The sequence below is a fragment of the Myiozetetes cayanensis genome, unplaced genomic scaffold (assembly GCF_022539395.1).
Source record: "Myiozetetes cayanensis isolate MyiCay16 unplaced genomic scaffold, myiCay2020 scf16, whole genome shotgun sequence".
Classification (NCBI taxonomy): domain Eukaryota; kingdom Metazoa; phylum Chordata; class Aves; order Passeriformes; family Tyrannidae; genus Myiozetetes; species Myiozetetes cayanensis.
The window spans coordinates 5,486,691-5,492,805 of NW_026087270.1; positions in this window are offsets into that span (position 1 = coordinate 5,486,691).

The window sequence follows — 6,115 nt, forward strand, 5'->3', positions numbered from 1 at the left end:
CTGTGCCTAAAGCAGAAAAATATCTTTTTTTGTTGTTGCACAATAGGACTATTATAAAGTATCTTTCATTTGACTTATAGGCAAAAAAACCCAAACAAACAAGCAACGCCCGCAAAAAAATAAAAATTAAAAAAAAAGTTCAGGGAGGGGAAAAAAGTGTTTGTATTCTAAAAAAAAAAACAAAGTAAAAGGAAGAAAATGTGGCCCACACACTCAGCGGTAAAAAAATATTGTCTCACTGATAGGGTTGCTTGTGAAAATGGTCCATGAATGTTTTCATGGTTGTGAGACTTTTTTTTTACAATAGTCATGCAAGCTGTGTGTTGCCGAGCTCCTGCTGAGCAACAGTGGAGGAATTACTGGAGCTCCATTCACAGTTTCAAAACTGTTTTGCATTAATGGACAGCCTGAACTGGATTTGGGTTAGGTTTCACTCTGAGCAGTAACTCTCTCTCTCCACCCCCTAAAATAATAATAATAATTACAAAAGTATGAGATAGGACCAGCGTCTCCACCTCCTGTTCATAACCGAGCAAACCAAATATTATTACATACATTATTGAAGGGGTGAGGAAAGTTAGAGGTCACGAACTGAGCTGTATGAATAGCTGGGGGTCAGATCAATCACAGCCATGTATTTCATAGCTGAGGCTTCAGCCCGAAGAGACTGGGTTAGTTGTGCTGCCTTCTACCCACTGATGGCATATTCTAATTTAAACCACAAAATAAATTAAATTAAACAGTAAGAAATACGTAAACTAAAAGATTTTTCAGTGTTTAGTAGACTAGTAACTAAAACATTTTCCTTTTATTAATGTATGGGGAGGACTAGAGGGAAAGGAAGCTACAGATGTGAGAGTAGGTGCAGTACTTGGAAATGAGGTAGAATTCAGAGCAACATAATACCTGTTCTGTGTCTTAGCAGTAATTGTCTGAAAAGGAACTAGTAGGGAAAGAGGGGAATAGCCTGACATGAGAAATCAGACCTTTTTTTGAGCATTCTCTGAGCCTCAATGGATAGCAAAGGATCTCAGATTAGACACCCAAAAATTAATGCACATGATACTACTGTGTCCCCTGAATCTATCTCTAGGATCAGATAGACACTTTTAATTGCAGTTTTGGAGTTAGATCAAAATACGGGTGAACCCTGAATACAGAACGTTGCTAATGGATTAGGAAGGGGAGAAGGTGGGATTTAGGGCAAACCAAGCTGATCTGGTTTGCGTCAGACCCCTTTGAAGTTCAGCAGTTTGTAGTTGCTTTGTGTTTTGCATTGCTACCTTTTCATATCTAAAGATTCAAACAATAGCTCCTGGTTATTATCCCACATATTATTGATTAAAAGCTTTGCCCAAAGACCTTCCATCTCACTTTCCAGCTTAGTGTGATTTACTTTTCTTTTTACTCCCTGTAACATATGATTAATGCTGAGCTAGAGAGTCCCAGTGAGATGAAGCAGAGTGTCAGGTAAGATTTGTCAGCTCGGAAGTATAGATTATTTTATGTTTCTCGAACTTTGTGGGCCCAGGGAACACAGATCTTGATTGTTAAATCCATCCACACTTTCCCTAGGGCTATAATATGCCAAAAACATTAAATAGCCCACTTAATACATAACCTCATTCTGTATGCTTGACTATTTTGTTTTTAATTTTTCTTCCCTTTCCAGGCTGCTCAAATGAGATGGGATCAAAGAAAAAAAATTATCCTCACTGGATTTTGTTAAAATATTAATAGGTTAGGGTTGACTGGCTAAATTGAATATCTATGCTGATCTTGCTTGCATGTTTAACTTGTGCTTAGGAAAATATGTTTCCTAGGTGATAACCTTTTATGTACCAGCCTGACTTCATTGAAATGCATAGAGATAAAAATATGTCACACTCCATGGCCATGCTATTCTTGTGTGGCAGTGTGATTATTCAGATGATAATTGACCCCCACCTGTAGACAGCTCAAATTCTGTAGTCAATCATTCCATTTGATGTTAAAATATGTGAAAGTACAATTATATAATTTACATTACAAATCATCCTGAATGCCAGGCATCTCAGAACCACTGACAAACGAAAGGGAAAAAAAGTCAATAAATGAAGTGAATTACACCAGGCAAAGAATTCAACTTTTCCTATTTGCTCCTGCACAACAGCTTTTATGTGGGTGTTGTTGATGGAGCTCAAACAGATATTGCTCAGTACTGAAATCTGACTGCCTTTCAGCCCCTTCCTAACTTTGGTGATACTTTCTGGATTAGAATACCTTCTTTCACTGTGGAGATGAGAGTCCTCACCAGCAGATCGAGGTAGAAACGCAGCCATGTCAGCACAGATTTACGCGACAAAGACAGCAGGCCAGTGAGCTCTGCTCCAAATACCCCAACTTTTAAGCTCCTTTTTCTGCAAACTTTGCTGTGTGTTTTAAAGCTATGCAGAGGAGTTAAAGAGCATGTTTGTGTAGTCACAGATTGCTGTTTGTCATGCTCCTGGTTAAGGCCGGTTGCAAACTCTGTTGTTTGTGCTCAAGTAACGTGGACAAAACAATGCAAGTCAGCTCGTACCATTCCTGCCCAGGAAATGTGTGCAGTGGTGGGCTTAGCTCAGGTCGCTGTCTGTCTGTCTGTCTGAGTGCTGGACACAAGAATCTAAGCTTCACGTGAGTTTTATGGTAGATGAAGTTTTTTAATTATGCCTGTTGTCTCCTCACGTTGTTTTGGATCCTTCAACCCCTTTCCAGCAATCCCTGTGACATGGCTGCAGATAGCATTTCATACATGGACTATTTCTGGAATTTCAAGGCTGCTCATTGCAACCCTCTATTTATTTATGCTTATTCAACAAAAGAACCTTCTTCTTGAGCAAATTATTCTGCAGGTCTGTACTGGAGCATTCCAGTCTGCTGAGCAAGACAGATCCAGATTGGAAATGTGTAATCAACCTTACAGCAAGAGAAAGCTCAGTGTTAAATCTCTTGAAGTACCAAAAAGTGAGCCTAAGAACCAACATAAAACATTGATGCTGGTAAAACAGAATTTACAGCTTCCATCCTGGCTCTCTTCATGCCATTTTAGACACTTACTCCTCAGCTTCATACTGAAGGGTCATAGGAAATAGCAAGTGTTAAACTTTTCTGTTTAGGTTTAAACATGCTGTTATTTTGCCTTGCTATACTAAAGACTTTGATGAACATAAATTCTCCCTTTTGATGCTGGCAGTGGCCATTTGGTCACAACTTCTTCACTGAGAACATTTAGCTTCAGACAGATTTTAGGAATAGCAGTGTCTTAAGCCTTAAAAAGGAAGGGGACAAAATAAAATTTTCAATCCCAGCCTTCATTTTCTAAGATTTTTAGTAAAAGTTTCTCGGAAAATAATGAAAAATTTCTTCAAGGCCTGATGCATGCTATTCTACAAAACTATGCAGAACATCATTGTTTCTTCAGCTGGTCTTTCATTCAGAAAGGTGAGATCTTTCTGAGAACAAAACCAGATGATGTGAAATTGATAAAGTTCAAGTACAAATATTCTAAGAATGGTTCATCACAAAGCACTTGTGAAACTATGTGCTTAAATGCTTCATTTTACAAGGAGAAACAGAAGTTATGAAGTTGTTCCAGAGAGTCTGGACATCCCTCATAGGTGAATGAAAAAGCCTTATTCAACAGGCTCTGGTTTACCATGTGATCTTATTTCTCTGCTCCCAGTGTAAGAGACAGGTGTCTTTCCTGACAGTTCTCTGAAACTCTTCTCATCCCTCTTAATTTGTGAGTCCAAGCAGAAGTATCCTTATCTTATACTTTGTCCCCCTTAGCATCTGCAAAAAGAAATTCCCAGTGTTGCTCAGTGCAAAGTAAGGCCTGTCAAGGCAACTTCCAGACAGGGAAATACATGTTTCTCACTTTATTTCTCCCCTTTTTCCCCCAAGGCTGTTTTCCCTGCCTTTTTTTCTTTTTCTTTTTTCTTTTTTTTTTTTAAAGTGGGCACTACCAGGAGCTGCATTCAGCCCTGCCACGAGTGGCTGCAGTTCTTCTGACCTCAGCAAAATTCCTCAATCATTATCCCAGGTGTGGATTTGGCCCGCTGTCTTTAATTAAAGCTCCAGTCTGCTCTCAGTAAATTTCGCACCCTGTACAAGCATCAAATTATGTTCTTCAATTAGTTGTATCTTTTCTTCTATCCTTTTAATTTCAGGCCCATCAAAGGGCTGGTTTACTAAATCAATTTCAATGGGAATTTACACATTGTGAATCATAATGGGTTGCAAAATTGACTTGGCTAATGAATAGTTAGTGGCTTTGGGGTTAATAGTTTTGGGTTTTAGTCTCAGGTACTTTGTGTTAAATTTAATTTTAATATTGCTTTAATGAACACAATATATTACTTCTCCTTTTTCCACCCAGGCCCATCTAAGGTGCATTCTCTTTCCCTGCCTCAATTGATTTGCTTTATGAATAACTATATGAGATTTTTGTTTAAGAAGAGCACTTCTGCTTGTCCCATTTCTATGTCCTAAATATTTTAGTCTGATGTATAAAGTCTAAATAGAAAAGAATCTGTACATTATAATAGAGATGAAGCCCTGCAACTGCTCTTTGCAGGAGCACTTCTAGGCATTCATGGGACTCTCCTATGAATAAAAATAAAAGACCAGCTATCCTGGTACCAAGGTACAGCGTGGGTATAAATAAAATGTCACCATCTCACTCACTTTTGAGGTTCCAGTTTAGGGCTCTCAGTTTTGTCCAGGGGACACTTGGAAGCTCCCATCAGTGCAGCCTCAATGGGCTGTTCCATGCAGGCTCTATGACTCACTGTCTGGCTTTGGGGGGATTCTGGCAAGCCTGGAGAAGGTGTGTGTCAAAGTTTCTGTCCATGCTGTACTAGTTTTATGATAGGAATGTTACTTTCAAGTTCTAAATTTTCATTACCTCCCAAAATCTATTCCTTTCTTACATAAATTCTTAAAATGGCAGTAACTGGAGGCATCCTGACTGAGTCAATTTTGTGATAACAGTCTTGGCAATAACTGCAGTCCCAAGACAGTCTGTGTCAAGCCAACTGACACCCAGTATGTACTGAATCAACAAGATGGTGGGATTAAGATGCCCATGAAAGAATTGTTCTATCCATCTGCTATCCGGCCTCTCATTAGAGAAGGCTGCTCACAGTGGACCTTGGGTGTGATTTTGACATGATGCTTCTCACCTGGCATCATAGCCATGTACCAGCTTCTCGTGCCTGGGAATTTATGTTGGAAGCTGAGGCACTGTCCCTTGTCACCATTGGGTAAGACACCCATGGCATAAAGTAAGCTCATCCATTGCAGAGTTACCAGTTTTACCACTGCTTGGTGTGGGGTTTAGCACATCACTTCCATATGTTTCTAGGTAGAGAATCTAACATTGAGTGCTTTCGAGAACAAAAAAGAGATTTTTGAGAACAAAACAGAGAACACCAAATAGTTTTTCATGCTTTCTCAAAAGAAGCCTGTGGAGCTTCTTGCCCCAACATTGAGAATAAGACATAATTTTTAATAAGCGAAATAACCAGAATTTTAACAAGAAGAATTTTTTTTAATGCAGAGGATAACATGATTGTGTGCTTCAGAGCCTAGGTCTGCATTTAACACATATGGTGTAAGTTTTCTGTATTCAAACATATTGGGAATATAAACACAAGTCAAAGGGGAGGCAACTATTTAAGGGACAACTCCAGCAGGACAATAAAGGTATAAGATGACCAGGTGTAGATTTAAGTATAAAGCAGATGATTTCTGTCTGTCTGAGGGATGACATTGAGCCACTTCAAGAGGAATAGGTGAAACAAAAAGTCCAACTACAGACCAGATTTAGTAATCCAGGAGTTAACTGCCTGAATTTCAGATCAGTGGTGCTACAGACACAGAGACATCTGAGCCAGGTCATGTCCAGCTGAGCTGGACATTCATGACATCAACATAACTGACCTGCTGCCAGTGGTGAGCCAAAGCTAATTAAGCCCTGCTGGACCTGAGCTCATTTATACTGAGGCGCTGGGGTGGCTCTGCACCATAAGCTGCTCTGTGTCCCTTAATACCTATTTTTTTTCCATTTTTTTTCCATTGCATGATGTATCCT